This window comes from Pinus tabuliformis, chromosome 8, assembly GCF_031772625.1.
Source record: "Pinus tabuliformis cultivar Carrire ecotype Pingquan chromosome 8, CPIR1, whole genome shotgun sequence".
Lineage (NCBI taxonomy): Eukaryota > Viridiplantae > Streptophyta > Pinopsida > Pinales > Pinaceae > Pinus > Pinus tabuliformis.
In genome coordinates this window covers 936,476,933-936,499,391 of record NC_142294.1, presented here as the reverse complement: position 1 = coordinate 936,499,391, position 22,459 = coordinate 936,476,933, and positions in this window count along the sequence as shown.

Below are 22,459 nucleotides of genomic sequence, written 5' to 3'. Positions count from 1 at the left end.
TATTATCAATGAGAAAGTGTGCATATATTAATTATTTATATTTAATAGAGAATATAATCAATTAATTTTATTTATTATAATAATTACACATATCCTGGTTATTAGTTAATTTGGGTTAATAGTTATATATATCATGGTTATTAGTTAATTTGGGTTATTATTAGTGGGTGGAGGAATGAAATATTCTCCACCTAAATTCCACAGATATTAGATATACTAAAGTGTGTATAATAGTTATTAATGGAAAATTAAACATATTTTAATATTGTTAGTTTTTAATAATTAATATTATTAATTTTAGTTTATTTTAAATATTATCGGTCCAAAAATATTTTTTACAATTTAAATAAATATATATATATATCTATATATATATATATATATATATATATATAATTATTATGATTTATAATTTTTTCCTATTAAATAATCATGATATTTGCTCATAATATTGGTATATAATAAAATCTTTTTAAATGTTTCTTATTAAATAATCATGATATTTGTTCATAATATTAGTATATGATAAAATCTCTAAGAAATTAAAAGATTTTAAATTTACATTATATTTAAAGCTATATTAAAAAAATTTCAAAATTGTTAGCTAATAATATTTATTTAAAAATAATTTAAATATTACAAATCAATAATTATTTTCTTTATATATATAAAGAATAAATTTTTTTATAATTAAGGATTAATTATTTGATAGTTCGATAATAATATACATTTAAATAACATAGGAATGGATAACCACTGACATTTTTGTGAAAGAAATAGTTTTAATTGTAAACATTCAATTTGAAATAGACAAATATATTACCGTGATCTCTATAAATTGTATAATTATTTATTATTATTTTAAATTTAATATATATATATATATATATATATATATATATATAATTTTAATTTAAATTAAATATCAACTCCATACTTTCATTATTGTTTTTCAAATCCTCAAATACTAAATGCAATGAAGATATGGATGTAGCAATATGGGTAACCTTTCATTCCTAATGCACGGAGCGTCTCTAAGGGGTGATAAGTTCTGTAAGCGTTTGAGATTAAGAAGATAATAATATTACTTTTCTCAGATTTTAAAGTTAAGAATAATTTAGTGCTAAGTTTTTTTAAGAATAGAAGTTGGTGATAAGTTTTCTTAAGAAGAAATTGGTGATAGGTTCTATATTTATTTTTTAGAGCCGGTTATATAAGTTTAATAGCCATTAATATTAATAGTTTAGTATCATTGAAGTCAAATTGTATTTTTTTTATAATTAAGTGTTTTTTTTTAATTATATTTTTTTTGTTACAATAATGCTTATAACACAAAAATGTGTTATTTTGAGATCACTCAAATAAAATAAAATGAAAATACTAAAAATAAAATTCTAGTTTAAATACTAAAATTAAAGTTATATTTCAATTTGATCTTTTATGTGTGAAAATGATGAAAAATATAATCTCTTTATTAAATCTCACATATCCATTCATAATTTAGTAATTAGTGGTTTAATTTAAAACCAAAAAGGGGAAGGCTCCTGCAACTGAGTTTGTGGAGACCCTAGCAAGTTTGCAGCTAAGTGCGTGGGCCTCTACAGCTGAGTGTGCATGGTAGAAGAGTGTAATTTGAACGCTGAATCTAATAAAGACATTTTTGGGTTGAATTGAATGCATCAGAGCCTTGTTATTTAATTATTCTTATGTTAATGTATCTTCTCTCTATAAGATGTTTTCTATAAATTAATGTGTTCTACTACGTGAATCTGTTGGATCTTTAATGCCTATGCATGAAAAGTGTAATGAACTATTTTTGCGAAGATATTAGATAGATCTGTTATTATAACTATTCAAAATGGGTAGATCTGCACGCAGGCAGATCTAGGGTTGCTACTTACTAAGCGAAAGTCATGAATTTGCCTCTTTTATGTCTGATAAGCATGATCATATACCTTTGTGAAGATCTAGAGGTTAATTGGATAGAGTTGCAGTAGTGGACAATAGGAAGGTATAAATCTGCGCGAAGGTAGATTCGAGCTACAAGGGTTTCAGAATACACATCACACGGTCTCTAGATGCAGAAAACTGGTTCTAGCATCCCCCAATATTGCTTCGGGTGAGACTGCAACCTATGCTACACAGGTTGTTGCCGAAAGGGCCAACAGTTAGGGTTTTGTTGGTTGGCGTGAATAACTCTAAACCTGGGTTAGGCCCCCTTAAACCAAAAAATGGTTCTATTGCTGGGACCAAGATCTATATAAGAGATGTGTGATGTCGAATAAGTGGTTTCCTACGAAGAAAGAGATCGAGAAGTGGATTGACCAAAAAGTGCACTCGTTCGCGGCTCAAGAGAATAGGAGCCCTAAATTGTCTAAGGAGCAATGGTTGCAGAGATATTTGTACACAGACAAGACTGAAGTGTTATTTTGTTTCTTCCCTCATGAAATACACGAGTGGCTATCTAGATTGGTAGATAGTGAGGGGATGTGGAGGCTCGATGGCCCTATAGTGTGGACTCTAGCAATGGTGCGACATTTGGAAGCATTAGAAAGAAACATCGCGCGGGCCGTGGATCACTGGATTGATCGCACACTTGGAAGTTTTGTGACTGAGTTCGTGATCGATAGAACTATCAGATATAGCGAAACGGAACGTAGGCTCTTCAAGGGATTGCGAGGTAATTATTTGAATTCATTGAAAACGTGGATTAAAATGTTGTTATGTGAAAAGCGGGTTATGCAATTACCTTGATGTTTGGAGCTATGCAAGGTGGGAAATTCTTTAGAAGAAACAAAGGAACGAGCTCAGAGTAGAGTCTGCTGATCGAATCCCCATCTAGTGATGAAGAAAAGATGGTGTTGACTACACCATCAAGTGCAATACAATTGATTAACCAAGATATCCCAAGGATAACTTGTCTATCCACCCCACCTCCACCTCCACCTACAACTCATACGCCTACACCTTCACCTCCGCCTCCACGTCCACTTCTGCCATTCAACATGGCAAACACGATGAAGATTTCGGCTTTTAAAGGGGAAGGGAGAAAAGACCCCGAACAATTTTGGTTTGTTGCAGGAGCTGTGTGGATGACACAACAAATTACAGACGATAACATTAAGAAAGTGTAGCTGGTCACGCCCTTACAAGAGCGAGCTTTAACTTGGTATATCAAGTACTGCATAGATCACCCCAACGCGACGTTGGCAGAAACTCAGCAAGCACTAAATAAAGAATTTAAAAAGCCTAAGTCAGAGGCGCAGTTGGTAATTGAGTTCAAAGAAATTCGACAAAGGATAGATGAGCTATCTTGGGATTTCGATCAGAGATTGAAATTCCTGATTAGGAATGCCAATATGGTGATCTCATATTCACAACATCGAGATTGGTATATCGCGTTGCTCTTACCACACTTAAGATTGTCATTGTCATAACAAAATATAGCAATGCAAGCAAAAGTTGTAGAAATCGCGATGAGGTTGGAAGCCTCACCCATACAGGATACAAACATTGGAGTACAACAGATTCACTCATAGCTGGAAAGTCTACACTTGGAGTTGTAGAGCCTGAAGAAAGGAAAGGAAGCCCAGCCTGAGGTGCGTGCTGAGGTTTGGTGCTTGAAATGAAAGGGCCATGATAAGGAGTATTTCCCAGTTTATTAGAATTATCTTATAGGGGGGGATGTCCCCCTGAAGCCAGAAAACACTGCTGGGCCGAGCACGGCAGCTACGCCATGGTGCGCTATTTGTCAAGTTACAGGACAACACGTGATGGACAATTTTCATCTGCTAAATAAGTTTGTACAGACCCCTCAACAATTGTTTTGCAATTTCTGCAAGTCTGTAGGTCATGATGAGCATCATTGTCGAAGCTATGAATTGATGATGGATAGAACCCCTACCTACCACATTCAGGTAGAAAATCAGCCTCAAGAGCAAGACGTGGTGGAGCGTGCAGAGGATTCCAAGGTTGAGGAAGAGGAAGAGGAGGAGGGATTGGTAGAGGTCATGGACAAGTGATCTGTTATAACTATGGCGAGGCAAGACACTTCGCGCGAGACTACTAAAACCCAACGCATCTGTCATGTCAATACTGCAGACAGTTCGACCATGTGATAGAAGATTGTTCAATCCTTATAACAAAGATGCGAGAGAAAAATACATAGCCCCAACAACCTATGCAGAATATTCAGATGATGAGGGAAGAACCACGCGAAGAAGATCATAATGTTAATATAGTAATGCATAGTGGTATGGCCACCGGCGAAGATAAGGGAAAACAACCAGAGACCGAGGGATGGGTGCGCAAGTCTGCTGAAAAGGAAGTCATATTTGACCTCAACCGAGCTAAAGAAAATTTTATGGAGGCTAAAAATAATTTCACTGAAGCTTCTACATTAGGGAGTCAAGAGAAATTTGCTGGGAACAATGAAGTGCAAGATGTAGATCCCTTGTTGTTATCCACCTTCCTGAAAACCTGTATGAAGTTGCTGCGTGATAAGAAGGCAGTAAAAGGGATACAAGAACTAATAGACAAGTGTGCATATAAGATTAAGGTTCCTTCGGAACAGCGCGCTGTAAGGAAACTTAGTAAGCATAAGAAAAGGATAGGACGTGAGATGAGGCTGACTGCGCAGATAGGCGAATATGAAATGGACCAAGTCATCCTGGATTTGGGTTCTGATGCGAATGTACTGGCAAAGCAGATGTGGGAAAGAATGGGGAGACCTGCGTTGTAGTGGTCTCCTATTCAGCTACGCATGGAAAATCAACAGAAGATTATTCCGATGGGGTACGTATATGGTGTGATGGTAGATATTGAGGGTGCGAGTGCACTTGCTGATTTTGAGGTCATTGAAATAGTGGATGATAGTAACCCTTACCCCATGCTACTAGGAATTGACTGGGCTTTTGACATGGACGTGGTAATCAACTTGAAGAAGCAGAAGATGACTTTTGAAAGGAAGGCGCTTAGGGTTGTAGTACCACTAGAACTTGCTGAGGGAGCGCGCTATACTGAACTGTCTGTGACTTTGTGGAGGATGATGATGATATGGATAAGATATACAAGATCACAACACAAGATGAAGATTGGATCAATCCTACGACCGATGGGTGAATTGCATGGGATAGAGACAACTCCTGCACCTCAGATTCAGATGAATAGCTTGAACACTAGCAGAATCGATTGCATGAAGTATGTATGCTGCACTACAATATGATTACCAAATCACTGCTGTGTGTCTCAACCGAGGTAAGGAAGCTTCCACATTATGATGGTTTGACTGACATTGATCTGTTTCTGGATGAATTTGAAAGGGAAGTACCTAAAGAACATCACTTCCAAGTGCTTGAATTGGCACTACACGCTACACCTACCTGTTGGTGGGGTACGCACAAGGAGAATTTTGTGGGTTGGAAGGACTATAGAAGGATGATGAAATTAAGGTTTGGATATGCTAATACCAATATGACTGAGAAGTACAGTGGGAAGGATGATCCTCGTGAGCATTTGGCGCGATGGACTAAATCTTGGGGAACAGAGCCACAACCAGAATGGGTGCACATTTTTTGTCATACCTTAGATACAATCCCAATGAATTGGTATTTGGAAACAGAGCTTCACCATGGGACAACTGAATGGGACATCTTAAGAGAGAGTTTCTTATTGACTTTTAGCTTTGAGGATGGGTTTGAATGCATTGATGAAGCGCTCCAGGAGATAAAAGCAACTATATTCAGAACGCCTAAGGAACCAGTAGAATGGACTTAGCTGGATTGGAGTACATAGTTGCACCATGTGCTGGAATGTTACAATGTGACTGCTGAAGAGGAAGAAGAAGACCCACGGAATATTAACATTCCAGAGACAAAAGGACAACGCGAAGTCAAAGGACCAAAAGTCGAGAACCTGGATATATCAGAGCCTTTGAAAACTAAACAAGTAAATATTGGATCTGAAGCAAAGCCTAAGTTTGCAAAGATAGGAGACTATTGGGATGAATATACGGTCGATAAGGTGGTCGAACTACTACATGAATACCGAGATCGATTCCCAACAAAGTTATCAAATCTGAAGGGGATTGTAGGAGATTTGGGTGTAATGAAAATCAATTTGAAACCTAATGCGAAGCCCATCAAATAGAGACCTTATCGGCTCAATCTGAAGTATAAAGAAAAGGTGCACCAAGAGCTTGATAAGATGCTGGATGCCGGAATTATTGAACTAGTAGAGGAATCCGATTGGGTGAGCCCAATGGTTGTCCAAGAAAAGAAAGAAAAGGCGAAATTAGGATATGCGTAGACCTAAGAAAGCTGAATGATGTATGCATGCACAATCCGTTTCCAACACCATTTACAGATGAAGTGTTAGAGAATGTTGGAGGACAAGAGGCTTATTCATTCACTGATGGGTTCTCAGGATACCATCACATTAAGATCACACTAGAAGATCGAAGCAAGAAAACCTTCATGACAGAGTGGGGTTGCTTTCAATATACAGTAATGCCATTCGGATTAAAGAACACACCCGCAATCTTCTCCAGGGTAGTAATCACGGGTTCAAGAAGTTTATTCATAAATTATTGGAAGTATATTTTGATGATTGGATTGTCTTCGGGTTGGTGAAGTGCCATGTTGCAATTCTACGCCTTATGCTGGATACATGTCGTGGATATCAGGTCACACTGAACTTGAAGAAGTGTATATTTTGTGCACCCTTTGGAATATTGCTTAGTCATGTAGTATGTAAGCAGACATTGATGGTGGACCCTGTGAAGATCACTGTGATTTTGAATTTGGAAGCTCCCAGGAATGTAAAGCATCTATGCGCGACATTGGGGCACACTGGGTATTATAGAAATTTTATCAAGGCTTATGCTCAGATAACCACGCCAATGGAAAAGTTGTTGAAGAAAGACGCGATATTTTGTTGGGATGAAGAATGTCAATGCAATCTGGATGTATTGAAGGAGAAGATGGTGACCGCGTCGAGCTTGATGTTCCTAGATTGGAAGAAAGAATTCCATTTGAAAGTGGATGCCTCTTGCATTGCGCTCGGTGCGGTATTGACCCAGGAAGGAGAAGGAGAAATTGATCATTCGATAGCTTTAGCGAGCAGAAAGTTATCAAATGTTGAGAAGAATTATTCCACTACAAATTGCAAAGGGTTGGTGATGGTCTACACGCTGTAAAAGTTTCAACATTATTTGTTGGGCGCATATTTTAAAATGTATACAAATCACTCTACGCTGAAGTACCTAGTCAATAAGTTTGTATTGGGGGGGGGGGGGAATCTGCTGATGGTTATTATTGTTTCAGAAGTATGACTTTGAAGTAATTGTGAAACTTGGAAGGTTGAATGCAGGACCAGAGCACCTGTCAAGGATTGAAATGGGCGAAGAACCAAATATTTTGAAGGAAGGATTGTTGGATGCATAGATCTTTATTGTGCACGTTGCAGATGACCATTTTGATGATATCATTCAGTTTTTAATCAGGGGTGGAACTCCAGAAGGGTATTCCACTCAGAAAAAGAAGGAATTAGTGGCCCACTCTACGGATTTTTCGGTGATTTCAAGTCACTTGTATAAGATGGGAACATATGACATAATTCGAAGGTATGTTCTAGAGTTTGAGCGCATTAGTATCCTCGTCGAAGCACATGGAGGAGCGACGGGAGGACTCTATGCAAGATAAGTGACTGTGCAGAAGATTTTGCACATAGGTTTATGGTGGTCGAAATTACATAAAGATTCTTAGGCATATTGCAACTCATGCGATGCTTGCCAAAGGATGGGAAAGCCTTCGTGTAGAGACGAATTGTTCCTAAAAACTGAGGTGTCATTGCAAATATTTGATAAGTGGGCCATTGATTTTATAGGACCGATACAACCACCAGGAAAGAAGACGGGTGCACGATATATTGTTACTGCAACAAATCACTTAACGAGATGGGTAGAAGCATAGCCGGTGAAGGATTGTTCTGTTTCCACTGCCGCAAAGTTCTTTTCATGTATGTCTTGACATGGTTTGGGTGCCCTAATGTATTGATGAGTGATAAGGGTACACATTTTATGAATGAAAAAATCAGTGCGATGCTTTAAGAATTATAGGTATACCATCAAAAGAGTACGCCCTATCATCCATAAACTAATGGTACCCTGGAAGCATTCAATAAGATTTTGGAGAACGTGTTGACAAATATTAGCAACGCATAGAGGAATGACTGGGATGTGTGCATACCAGTAGTTCTATGGGCATATCGAATGACCTACAAGAAGTTGACAGGCCAAACTTCGTTTAGGTTGGTCTATGGGATTGAGGCGGTAATGCCTATGGAGTATATTGTGCCAAGCCTACGTATTGCAACTTTGATAGAGATGGTAGATTGCGAGACCTTGGAGGTATGGATCGTGTAGTTATTGGAGCTAGAATAAGATCGCTTTCTTGCAGGATTTCACCAGCAAGTGCAAAAGGAACGAGAAAAATCCTGGCATGATAGGCATATTAAGTTGCGCACTTTCAAGGTGGATGATTTGGTGCTGCTATATGACAACAAGTTCACAAAGTTTCTGGGGAAATTTCAAATGCACTGGTTAGGGCCATATGTTGTTAAGGAGATCATGGATGGTGGCACAGTTCAGCTCGCGAAGCTGAATGGGGAGCCATTCCCTGGAAGTGTGAATGGTATTTGATTGAAGCTCTATATAGGGGATCCTGGCCCCACGTAATGTCTACATGGTCGCAGGACAGTCTTAGTGCTCCAGGGAGTTACAAGGGAGAGAAGGAATATAAACTACACTTCCTGAAGAGAAGGAAAATACAGTAAGATGGCTGCGCGATGGACACAAGCAGTGCAACAAAAGAAGTTGCGATAGAAGAAGCTGCGACAAAAGAAGATGCAATGGACGAGCTGCACCATAAGGGGTGATGCCACGGAGCTGGGTCAAAAAATAACCGTTGGAGTCATTTTTCATGATTGGATGGAAAAAATCCGATAAGGAGGAGCGGGTAGGTGACATTTATGGCGAAAAAGTTTGGAGATCTACTGCCAAAGAGGCATTTATGATCAAAAAATGGAGGGAATGGTCAGATTTGAATTCAAGCTCACCTATAAATCTAGCATGTTGGTATGCCGAAGAACACTTTTCCGTCTGAGAATTGCATATGAGCACAATTTTCTTCACTCTATGAATCAACAAAATTGGGAGAATTTTGTTGCAAACCCGACATTCGCGAAACTACCTAAAGAGAACCAGAAGATTATCCTTGAATAGACGGCTGAGCCTGTAAGTTTTGAAGCAACTGTCTTGGAAGAAGAAGCCCCTAAAGTTGTGTCAATGGAAGCCACACCCTCTGTTCCTACAAGACCATGGCCGCCTAGGCCAAAGTAATCGGCTGCTAAGGAGAAGCAGAAAAAACCTGTCCCGTTGAGGCAGTCACTGAGGAAGAACCTGAAGGTTCAATAGAAAGAAAAGAAATTCAAGGCAGAGTAGGCCAAGGAACCAGTGGATTCGGAATCCGAAGAGCTCCATGATAGAGTGGAGGAATTAGATGTCGAGGAGGGCAAGCCTATCACAAGGCTCCTAGCATATATCCCTCCATGGAAAGGGAAAGCCAAGGTGACTAAGGACCCGGATTCAGGAAAATTCATGGTCTTTACGTCCATGTTACCAGAAGAAGTAGTATTCGAAGGCTCGCTCTTAGCACGTATTTTGGTGTTGAAATTGGAAAATTAGGATCTTGCCAACCACGAGAAATTCCCTCACTTGGCCACCAATAAATACATGTCCAAGATTTACTATGAAGAAACTGGGGTCACAAGGCTAGAATTGATGAAATGGGTTAAAGGAGTTGAGCAGGCCAGATTACTACATATGTTGTGTGTGTCGCGCTTTCACCAGTCAATTATTAATACTGTCTGTGTGCATTGGATTCTCATGCTGGTGTATGATGGGTGTTTATGGTTAGGTGAACCCATCCTCATAACATACATGTTGATTCATCGAATTACGAAGTTTCCCTATAAAGGGGCAGATCCAATTAAGGAATTTCCAGGTAAGAGCAAAGAGAAGGAACTCGCCGATAAAATGAAAATTGAGTTTGGGCTAATCAAGAAGTCGCGTGGATATTCTATCTGCTCAATTCAAGACAAAGCAGTGCAGTTTTCCACTCAAATTTTAGCGAGGAAGATCATGAGGAAATGTCGCATGGACGAGGTTTCGGCGCCACTCGTTTCATTGGATGCACAGTGTGCGAAGGGGGTGTAATAAAACTGGGTACAATACCTTTGCAAGGAGTTTTTGGTAAACTACTGCGAAGTGCAGGAGGAGAGAAAGGAATTTCACTATGTTTGGCTCTTGTTTCTGATTGTATTAGTAGCATGGTGACTGCTGGAGGATAGTTAGTTCCTCCGCAAGATGAGGACTTACCAAAGGCAACGAAGTTCACTTCGATGTGGGTGACGAAGGATTCATAGAGGATCATGGAGTCCAAAGCTTTCTAGATACTGATCGAGAAGGACCTACGCATAGTGATAAGTCAAATGCCAAGGTTGTCTCCAACCTTGTTTGAGCAGTTGCGGGCCTTTGCGGAATTCAAGGCCGACTTTCATAATATTTCAATCCATGCAAGGCAAGACCCGAAGAAGATATGGCACAAGTTTCCATACTTAGTGACATAAGCTGATGTGCAGGAGGTCGTGGGACTATGGCGAATAGAGTGGTGGGAGCCCGCAGATCTTGGCATAGGTATCAGTAGGGGCGGAGAAAGCTCTTCTGCGCAAACAACCGTTGAGTAGAACAAGAAAGAAGCAGAGCAAGCAACAATGCATGAGAAGGCTTCTCAAAAGAAGAAAGATGTTGCTAAGGCAACTGCTAAAAAAGAACATGCTGAAAAAGAGTGTGCTGAAAAAGAGCGTTTTGAAAAAGAGAATGCTAAGAAAGAGTACACCGGCCAAAAGGACACAGTGGAAGTCAAAGCATCAACTTCCCAACACATTGAAGAGTAGGAGTAGTCAGAGTAGGAAGGAGGTGGGGGTGACTCGCAGAGCACTCCTTTTAGGCTATCGAAGTGACAAAAAGAGACAAGTATCGAGCGAAGGAAGAAGCACAAATCAGACAAGGAAGCACGCAATGACCTAACGGTCCTCACAGAAGGGGACCTCAATGAAATTGGGGATAAGGTTAGAGACACCACAATAGAACTATGGAAACAATTCAAACAACAGTACATGCACATGTTGGGGAGTGTCCAGAAGGATCTACTTGAGTTACAAATTCAGACAGATAAAATTCAGGCGAGTGTTGGACAAGCGAGCGGGGTTCAAGCGAGCCTACCACAAGTGTGCGAGAGCGTGTTGGAGACAGAAAGGACTCTGGACCTCAGAATCATATCCTTACTAGAATGTACAGTATGCGCATAATTAGAGGAAGACCACACCCAACTGGGAAAGATCAGAGGCATGGGTATGAACTTAGCCACGCTACCACTTCAGATCCTCCATGCGCTTCATCAGGGGGACTCAGACGAGCTTCGAATCAGAGAGAAGCATGCACTAGTGGTGATCAACAAGGTTAAGTTGAACAATGAACAAATATTCACTGAGAAGGATGAAATAGGTCGAGTCACTTTTGACATCCAGATGTAGATATTGGAACTACAGCTGAAACTGTAGTTGACTACTCCATCATAGGTTAGGGTGTAGTGTGGCGTAGCCATCAAAGAGAACATGACTACTTTGGAGAATGATGTAAAATGCTGCGACTTTCTTTTTGACAACACCATGAGGTTGTGGGATATTTTGCAGGAGGACCATAACTTGCAGTGATTGACTACGAAAATCATAGAGGCCCAGTAGGAATATGATGAAATTAGGGCAACTGCGCACACCTTGGTGCTAGTCCAGTGCTTCATGCGCTTATAGGAAGGGAAGATGATATAAGCACAAGTTGAGGAATTGCAGTGAAAAGAATCAGTGTTAAAGGCTCAGCTTCAACCATGGAAAGAGGAGGCAAGCCAGATCTCTCAGACTATTTAGGAAAAGTTGAAAGCTTTTCAGTAGACTCAAAGGACCATGCGCCTTGTGGTGGAGGGACCAACTACAGAAAAAATGGTCAAAGAGGTGAAATAGGCCGAAGTACAGAGAATCGCAGAGCTGGAAGCATTGAAGTAGGAGTTTAGTGAGCTCTGCCACAAAGTAGAGAATCCAGTTGAGTGACTCGAGGGTGAGTCACCATATTTGTGTTGGGGGCATATTGGGATAGGGTCCCTAGGGTCAATTTTTGACAGTTTAAGAAATTTTTGGTTATTTTTTTGTAAAGAATGTAAAGTATCCACAAAATGTGGAAGCATAGCACACAATTAAGAGTGAGTCAAAGGGGCTTTAGCCCTTTGTGTGGGTAAGTGATAGGATGGTTTTGAGACTCACCCATAGGCCGTGGACCATGGTATTGTAATAGAAAGACTATAAATATTTGAGTCATAGCGAGTCTAGGAGAAATTCACTTTGGATGAAGATCTAATGAAAGGGCAAGGTGTTAAGACATGAAAGATTTGTTTCTTGTACTTAGGTGAAAGGGGAAGGCTCCTACAGCTGAGTGCGTGGGCCCCTGCAGCTGAGTGCGTAGGGCAGAAGATTCTGTAGTTTGAATGTTGAATCTAATAAAGATAGTTTTGGGTTGAATTAAATGCATCTGAGCCTGTTCTTTAATTATTCTTAAGTTAATGTATCTTCTCTTTGTAAGTTGTTTTCTATAAATTAATGTGTTCTAATGTGCGAATCTGTTGGATCTTTAATGCCTATGCATGAAAAGTGTAATGAACTGTTTTTGTGAAGATATTAGATAGATATATTATTATAATTGTTTAGAACGGGTATAGATGCACCCAGGCAGATCTAGGGTTGCTATTTACTGAGCGAAAGTCGCGAATCTTCCTCTTTTATGTCTGATAAGAACGATAGTATACCTTTGCGAATACTTGGAGGTCAATTGGATAGAGCTGCAGTAGTAGACACTAGGAAGGTATAGATCTGCGCGAAAGCAAATTTGAGCTAGAAGGGTCTTAGAATTCACACGGTCTATGAGTGCAAAAACTTGGTTCTAGCATCCCCCAATCCTGCTTCGGGTGAGACTGCAGCCTGCGCTACGTAGGTTGTTACCGAAAGGGCCATCAGTTAGGGTTTTGTTGGTTGGTGCGAATAACTCTGAACCTGGGTCAGGCCCCCTTAAGCCAACAGGTTGTAGAAGACATTGTTGTGCTACATAGAAGTAAAATCGAAGCATAAAACTTAAGGATAAAAAGGAGCACATAAGTTTGTGTTACTATTGAAACGCAAGGAGTAGAAAAATCATTCGGTTAAGCATTAGGAGGTGGTAAGAATATATTTGAGGTAAGGGAAGTAGTATCTTGATTCCCTACAAGGTTGGAGGGTGGAGATGGATTTCTATGGATTCACTTGACAACTTGGGTGGAAGCTTGTTCCTTGGATTCATGGTAAGGATATTTCTTTATCTCCCTTTTTCTTTTTTTCTAGTTTTTTCAGTGGGTTCTGAATTTCCAGGATTAGGTGGAACCATTGTGTAAATAATTTTTAAGGGTGGAGGTGTTAAACCTATGGATTCCCTCATTCGATTTAGGGTGGAGGTGGTGAGCCTCTAAATTCATTTCTTTCTTAGGGGTGGTGGTGTGACCATAGTGTGAGCCTCTGGATTCCCTACTTGCTTGAGGGTGGAGGTGTGAGCCTCCAGATTTCATTGTTTGATAAGGGTGGAGGTATAAGCCTCTAGATTCCCTTGATGATTTGAGGGTGGAGGTATAAGTGTCTTGATTCCCTTGTTGATTTGAGGGTGGAGGTATAAGCCTCTAGATTCCCTTGTTGATTTGAGGGTAGAGGTATAAGCCTTTGGATTCCCTTGTTGATTTGAAGGTGGAAGTCTAAGCCTTTGGATTCCCTTGTTGATTTGAGGGTCGAGGTGAGCATATGGATTCCGTCTTTCAACTTGTGATGGTAGATTTACAATTCTTATTGAGGTAGCTGAAGGGTGGAGGTGGTGGACCTTTGGATATCCTATGAGAAACTGACTGCACTAAGTAGCTAGTGGGTGGAGGTGGATGGTCCTCCGGAATCCCTATTTTAGCTAGCAACATTGGTTTAATCCCTTAAGAACTCATCCTCAATCTATGGAATTTGGATCGGGGGTGACTACTACAAGAAAAGATTGGTTATAATGTGTCCGAGGTTGGGTAAAGAGTGGAAGTCCCAATCTTATTTTCCATATCTTTCAAATTCTAAGATAAGTGATACTCAAGCTTTGCACCTTGAATGTTAAAAATGTGTTTTATGTGCTGGCTTAAGGCTTTTATTGAGCTTAATCAAATGTGTTGGTTCAATGCTTGTGATATGTTATGAAATGAGATTTTCTTCCTACTTGATGAATGGTGATTTCCTATGTGTTTCCTGACTAAATGAATGGATTCTTGCATGTATCCTGTTGATCGGTAAAAATGTCTGTCGTCAACATTAAGGGAGACCACTCGGTCAGGAACTTAAATAAATTCCATTTATGTTGAAATGGTGGTTCCAAAAGATTATAATAGGTCCAATTACCTTTTCTCTTTCTCTATTGGCTTAAGGTATGTATTTTAATTACCAACATATAAGAGACATCATATCGATTCTCCTTGCTGATCAGGCAAGAGAATGATCCTTAAGCTGACTTTGTGGCTCATCCAAACCACTCTAAACTTTTCCTCTTTGGGAAGAGGACTTCTAAGATGCAGAAACAAGAATTAAAATGCAAAACTTAACCTATGATGCACTTATCCTAGACCTATCTTGATTGAAGGAAAGAATAGTCTTTCTCTCAATCGAGAGCAAGCTAAAAGGACGGGAAAATAAGCATGTAGGAATTGGAATTTGAATGAAGGAAATAGACCAAAGAAATAGTTCATGAGATCTAATCCTTGTTAAAGCAGATATAAACAACTAAATGTCGAATAAATAGTTACCAGACACTTAATTGTAAATAACCCCAACTCCTAATAAACATATGCATAAGAAACGAACATTCATGCCATAATACTGAAATAGTTCTAATAAAAAGACATGTAGAAAAACAAGAAAAATATAACTTTAAATTGTTAGATATCTAGCCAACCTAAAGAAATAAAAGTCTGTTCTTATACAATTTCCAGTTTTCAAGATGCATTTCTCATTAATCCCACAAGATAGCTTGATCATATTTTAAATGAGCAAAAAAGTGAAATTTAACAATAGTGCTAAATCCAACTAATATACTCATACATGAGAAATGTATTTGAAAGCTGAAGAATTTATTTACAATAACCAATGCAAACAATAGTGCCATACAACAATTACAGAAATAAACTTTATTATGAATATGAATCAAGTTGTAGAACCTACAAATATTACAATAGTACAAATCCCTTGTTACCAACCACTAGATCTTTGTCTGCAAAGAAGACTTCAATCCCAATAATATAGTGCAAATGAGTGTTGCAACTCCTCTACAAATAGATTGAAAGCTCCTAAATTATTATGTCTCTTCTCCTTGATTCCAATCCCCTTTCTCACAATTAGAGACAAATATTTATACATAGTGGAAATATTAACAGTCCCACTCTATTTCTCAACAACTAAGTTAATTAAAATAAAATGAAACAAAATTATTCTTTCGATTGGGGTTCTGGCGAAATGTAGATGGCCACAGTTGAGAAAAATGGTTAGTTTAGTTTTCTCTCTGATAAGTTTGTCTAGTTTGTTACGAACTGATAGGTGGAATTCAACTACTTTAACAACTTCTGTTTATTAAAAAAAATCCTGGAGGGGTTTCTTTAGAGATCTTGATTGGATCTATTCACCATCATTGACCATGGAAGATTGTCTTTCAAACAATACCAGAATTAGTTTCATATAATGTTTTTACAGCGAAAAACGAATTATAAAAATAAAATATAAATTAACTTTTCTTATGCCCAAATTTATAACTAAGTGGATTTTTACTTAATGAAAAAGAGGCCATATAGAGTAGTGATAAGTGAAAACCATAGAGGACATCAGAGGGCAGAGATATTGGAGTTCTTAAAAAGTAAAAATACGGAATAGTTATGATATTGGGAGGCTTCGATATAGAGTAGACCCGAAATTATATTGAATTCTATTTAAAGGTTGGATCGGGTCCAAATATCGGAGGCGAGTGGATGTAGAAGGTAGAGCGAAAGTGTTTTGAAGTGATGTGTGCTATTGGAGGTTGAGCAAATCTGACTAATAAAAATATCAGCGAAGTGGGAGCCATTGGAGGTCAGGGGTTTAATGGAAAAGTGTCGAGGTGAAGTGATGTGTCATATCGAAGTATTGGAACATCAATGATTGGCTATATCTGAGTATCGGGAGAGAGGGGAATCAAAGGTATCTCCAATACGACATATATAACATTTGTTTCATAAATATGAACTACAACCACTTGGAATGGTTAGGTGTTTTGATATCGGGGGCTTCAAAGAATTCCTCTAATATCCAAAGATTTGATAACCCAATATGCTTTAATATAAAAAGGTTTCTCCATTGTTCCACAATGAAGGCCTATTGCCGCTTGGTTAAGGTTTTAACCTATATCCACTTATAATAATATAGATCTTGGTCTCGGGGGCTATTTTTATAATTAATTAAGTTAAAAAATAAAAGAATATTTACATAAATGTTAATTATTTACAAATAAATGAATTTATAAAATAAAAGGAATTTACATTCTGAACAATTTATTAGGCCAAGGGAGTGAAATTTCCAATCTTTGATTAGGAACTATTAGAGCCTAGATTTGCCTCAGGCTAAAAAGACAAGGTTCTAGGTCCACATCAAACCACGCTCAACCTCGTAGCTAGCCCTACGAGGACAGGAGAGGGCTCTCTCCGGGTCAATCTCAGTGAAAGATAATCGACCGGGTTTCAGATGACCGATTTAACAACTGATCTTAGGCTAGGTATGAAGTGAAAAGTTTTGATTTGAGTTTTTTGGGGTTTTGTTGGAAAAAAGGGACAGGCAAATTTTGGGTCCAGGGATGAGGCCTAGTTTTTGCAGAGTTTAGTTAGGGGCAAGATAGGTAGTAGTTTTGTTGCTTTGGATTGAATGAATGGGTGGATCAGACTGGTGAGGAGCTAAGGAGGGCAAGAGGGTCTCAAGAGTCCTCCTCAAACAGATGAAAACATGTAGAATTAAACAAATATCAAGGCAGAGCATATTAGTCCATTGAATTCTACCTTAATCACTCATTTGTTTAAATGCGGAAGACAAGAGAAGGGAAAATGATACACATAAACATCAGTGAACTTACAAATACATAGAGAAGAACACCATCAAAACATAAAGCCACATGGATCCCAACAAGTGCTGCAAAACCCTGGTCTTTCCTTTGCCAAAATTGCAGAAATGAAAAGTACAATAGAGTGCCAAGCAGTCCCAAGTATCCAACCCTGAAAATGACTGAGAAATTACATGATATAGACAAGCCTAACTCCTTTCCATGCGTCTAGGGGTCGAGCTCATCATTCTAGGAGCTGTTTGAACCAATTCTAAACAAGGAATTGAAATCTAGGTAGTCAAACAACTTACCCCTCTATGCTAGGAAACTGATTCATTCATTTAATTTTCACTTTTTAGTGAATGAATCCTCTAGAACAAGTAAAAATGTGCCCAAAATTACATCATGGTGGATCAAGAGTAACATAAAAAAGTAAAACTAGTCAAAGCTGGGCAAATTTCTGAGCTGAAGAGTGAAAAATAGGCAAAAATCCTCTATGTGCCGCGCTTGATTCTCTGTGCGTCGCGCCACTTTGGAGCTGAATTTGAGGCCCTTCCCAGAGTCCAAATTGCACCCAAGATAGCTTGTTGGAAATCCCTTCCTGTCTAATTTCCAACCCAAGTGTAATTTCTAAATTTGGATGTCATTTTCCCTTCCAAAACTTCATTCTCCCAAGACTGCTTCATGTGTGTCAAAATAAGGGCAGTGAGGTCATTTTTTGAGTGTTTTTGGCCTCTTGAGGGCTCAAAACCTGCCCAAATTTCTTGGCCATGCACAAGAAACCATAATTTTTGATGACAAATCCAAAAATGTAAATTTTTTGAGATTTGGAGCTCCCTAGCAAAAGCGAGCGCCACGTGGCGCGGCGCATAGGGAGGAAAACCTTGTGTTAAAATATTTTGTGCGTAGCGCCTTTTTGCAGACCAGTTTTGAGGGCCTTCCTGGTGTCCAAATTGGGTGCAGGATAGCTTGTTGGAAATGTATTTTAGTCTAATTTCCACTTCAACTAGAAATTTTTAATTTGGGGTTCATTTACCCTATCAAAATTCAAATCGCCCAAGACTGGTCAAAATGTGCCAAATGAGGCTGCCTCAGGGCAGAGTGCTGTTGCAGTCAACTTTTGAAGGTGTTCCTCAACTCCAAATTGAGCTCATGATAGACCATTGGAAATATATTTGTGTCTAATTATCCTTTGACTCATCAAGAAAGTCATTTTGCCAACCACGTTAGGAGAAAACTTGATTTTTCCAAGGTCACTTCAGAGGTGCATCAATTCTCCTGAGGCGATTGTATTTTTGACATTTCTCTAAAACCATGACACCTATGTAAAAAGTGAAGGGGGTTTTTCTTCCTTGGAATATTTTGGACAAAAACCTCTCTTAGTTTTTCCAAATTCATCTTTCCTTGCTTAGAAGCATCATTTGAGTAAAACCTACCCTGATGTGTGTAACAGGGGATTTGTCGAAATGAAGCGAAATGAAGGGGATAAGGGGCTTATAAATTCTTGAGAAAATTTTTGGAAGTAGGGAGGGATGTTAGGAAGTAAGGGAAAGTGGAATATCACAAATTTAGTGAGGGGAAGGGGTCGAAAAGGGCAAAACACAGGCCTAGCCTAGAAAATTGCCAAGTTGTAGCAAAAAACTAGGGTTTGTGCGAAAATGAGGAATTTGGGGGATCTTAGTGATGGGAAGTGTTTAATAAGGTACATTAAGGATAGAGGAAGGTGTATGAACATCAGGATACAAGTTTTGCTGATGATATGACCATCCAAGAGAAATTGCCTTCAAAACCCTAGGAGAGGGAAATGAACCTTACCTAGGCGCAACTGAAGCATGAGCAAGGTGTAAAATGACCCATTGGACCCTGACATGATGATGAAAACCCTATGAATGATGGTACATTCTGCTTAATGGTGACATGAAGCTCTTGGGACAGCCATTAGGGTTTGGGAATTTTAAGTATGAGACTAGGAATTTTTGTGTAGGGTTAGGGTTTGAGGTTTTGGATTTGAGAATTTGGGAAAAAGAATTTGGGAGAAGGAATTAATGAACCTAGGGGGTAAGGAAACTTAGGGAATGATGAAAACAAGGGAGAAAGGGATGGAGGAGTGACTTTGGTGACAAAACAATGATTTTGAAACCCTAACAGCAAGTTTCCTTGAGGTAATTTAGGAGGTAGGTTTTGATGTTTTTGTTTTAACCATTATCATCCATAAACCACCATAGCCTATCACAAAATTGGATGAAACACCAAGATGGAGGCTCTACCTGGCGAATCCATGTGAATTATTGGCAATTGGGAACAATTCTTAGCAATTTCGGGCCTTTTGCTGTGTGCGCCGTGCAGCACGCCCAATGCGCCGCGCCTCCCCTATGCGCCGCACCTGTGCAATTTTGAACTAAAAGTTGAAGCCCAGTGCGCCGCGCCGATTGTATGCGCCGTGCCAGTCAGCCAATGCGCCGCACACCTGTTTTTGACCAATTTCTCCCAATTTCTCTTGCTTACCTCCAAACACAACTTTGCTTTGCTTCCAAGAGTGCAAATGAACTTTGCAATTTGAAGAAATGACTTATAAACTAGGAGCTTTTAAGTTTTGGCTCATAAAACCCACTTTCATAATATTTGCAAATGACTTTATCTTTACACTCTGTTTTGCTTCCTTTATGATTTTTTGAGCTGAGTGATGAAACTCTTGTCTTTTTGTGCAGGGATAGCTATCATTGGATTTGACAAAGGAGACCAGGGCTGCGCTTGAAGAATTTCACAACTGAAGGAGCTTTGAGAATTACATATTTATTACAAAGATAAAATGGACGATTTTTCTTCAAAACAGAGTTTTGAAGAAGAATCATGATCAAGCATATTGACGATGAAATTTATATCATGAAAACTTATTTCGAACCTCCCTCATGTGCCTGCTGGTAATTATTGAACAGTTTGAAGCATTTATTGACAAAACCCTAATGAAACCCTAGACCTACTTGACACTAAAACCCTAAAGACAACTTTTGCAACTTTGATGAAAAGACTGTATATGTTTTTTAAATGAAGAGCCAACATGTAGATAACATGGGGGGAATGAGTGACAAGGCCCTTCCATCAGATTATGGCATGCTCCTAGTGGAATGCAGATGATCGAGCTGAATGAGACACCTAAAAATGAAATGCAATAAGAGAAATGATCTCTGATGGAGGGATGACCAGACCAACTCTAACAGGAACTATTTAAAAGCTAAACAACCAAATGAGATCAAGAAGTTATGATAAGAAGATAGGAAAATATTGAAATCATTGAAGCAATCCAAATACTCAAAATAAAATAGTAATATGATCAACCATTCAATCAAAGGGTCCCCATAATGAGAATTAAGTTAATAATGGGGAGGGGGGTTGTGTTTTTACCACAACAATGGCGACACACTAGGAAGAAATAATTGTCTTTGGAAAAAGGATGAAACTCTAAGAAAAAGGAATAAGGTTAAATCAATCAAAGTGTTAGGATTCATATTTTCAATGAAATCCCAATAACAAATAACATATTTTTATCATTTTGTATATCTCCAAAATTGATGATAAGGGTCATGTTTGACAACAATTATTTAATTGGTAACAACTTAAACTCAAAGAACAAAATCTTATCATTGTGTTTAGTAAGAAATATGAACTGTTGCTGTCATAGGTAGAGCCACTGCTGCCAATAGACGTCCATAGCCTCGACATGGTTACCTCTTAGCCCAAAGGAAATGTTAGTATCCCATCTATGTTTAAATATTTCAAAGGAGACATAATTCATTAATAACTTTGAAAGCCATTGTCCCGGCTTGGTAACCAGATATTGACAATTCCATTCAAAAGCGTTGATGGTCATGAACAAGCTGGCTCGTGATGAGATCTCTCATCTTACAGCGAATTGCGATAAGCCATTATCCTAGTTTGGTGACCAAATACGATAATGTCATAACCATCAAGTCCCATGATCATGATAGGCTGGCTCATTACGGAGACCCCCTATTTTCAGGTATTTTAAACAAATTTTAGTTTACACTCTGATACTTTTATCATAAATGGGGAGACAAATCTTCTCCTTAAGAGATTGGGATGACTTAGAAGAATTATAAAAATAATAACCTTGTTTGTTGTTTTTTGTTGCTTTAGCAAGTGTTGTTTATAATATAAGTTGTTGCAAAAACAAAATTATCTGTTCTGTTATAAAGTGAGATTATCAAAATGATAAAGAAAGAAAATATAATAAGAGTTTCAAATATGAATATGAAAGATATCAATTTGATAATTAAATTCATATTCTTCCTTTTACCAATGAATTTCATTAAATAAGAGTAAATATTTCCCATATATCAGACCAAAGGTGGGTGGAAAAGGCCCTCCAACTAAAAGGTTGATAATATCAGTAGGATTAATCCCACACAAAGGTGAAATATGCACACAAGGGGATTACAAAAGGGACCAAGAAATGTTGTGGAAACAAATCCAACCAAGAGACAAGAGAAAAAAAATCCAAATAAAAAGGGAATTAAAACAGAAGCAAACCTACTGCAAGAAAAAACATGAAATAATCAAAACTTGAGTGAAACAAGATAAAAGAAATATCTTGATATAAGCAATAAAGATCTTGTTATGTATTTTGTGTTATATAAAGCATAAAAAAAAGTTGTCTCGCTTGGTTAGTTTGTTATTCATGACTTTTATTTAAATAAATTCTCTAACTAAATGGAAAGTACTTGTGATTAAAGTTCGCATATGAGAATTTAATATGAATGTTGTTATTCCCTTTATGAAATATTTCTTTAAAACATGTAACTTTGAATGAACATGTCTCGAAAGAGAATAATCAGGATGATAAGAAAAACTCAGAAGTAAAGGTAATCTCCATGAACGAGTTTTAAAAATTGCTCCTTTTAGCATTAAGATTTATCACAACTAATTTATTGGTAAAATTTGATATTCTAACTCAAGCCAATACCTGCCAGAAGAGAAACACAAAATAAGAAAGCAAAAAATAACCAAAGGAGAAAAGAAATGCTAAAAACAAGTGAGGATGGACATAAACTTGGAAGAACGATTTTACCTCATAGATGATCTTCTTCTTTCCTAATGCTTTTTATAAACTTAAATATG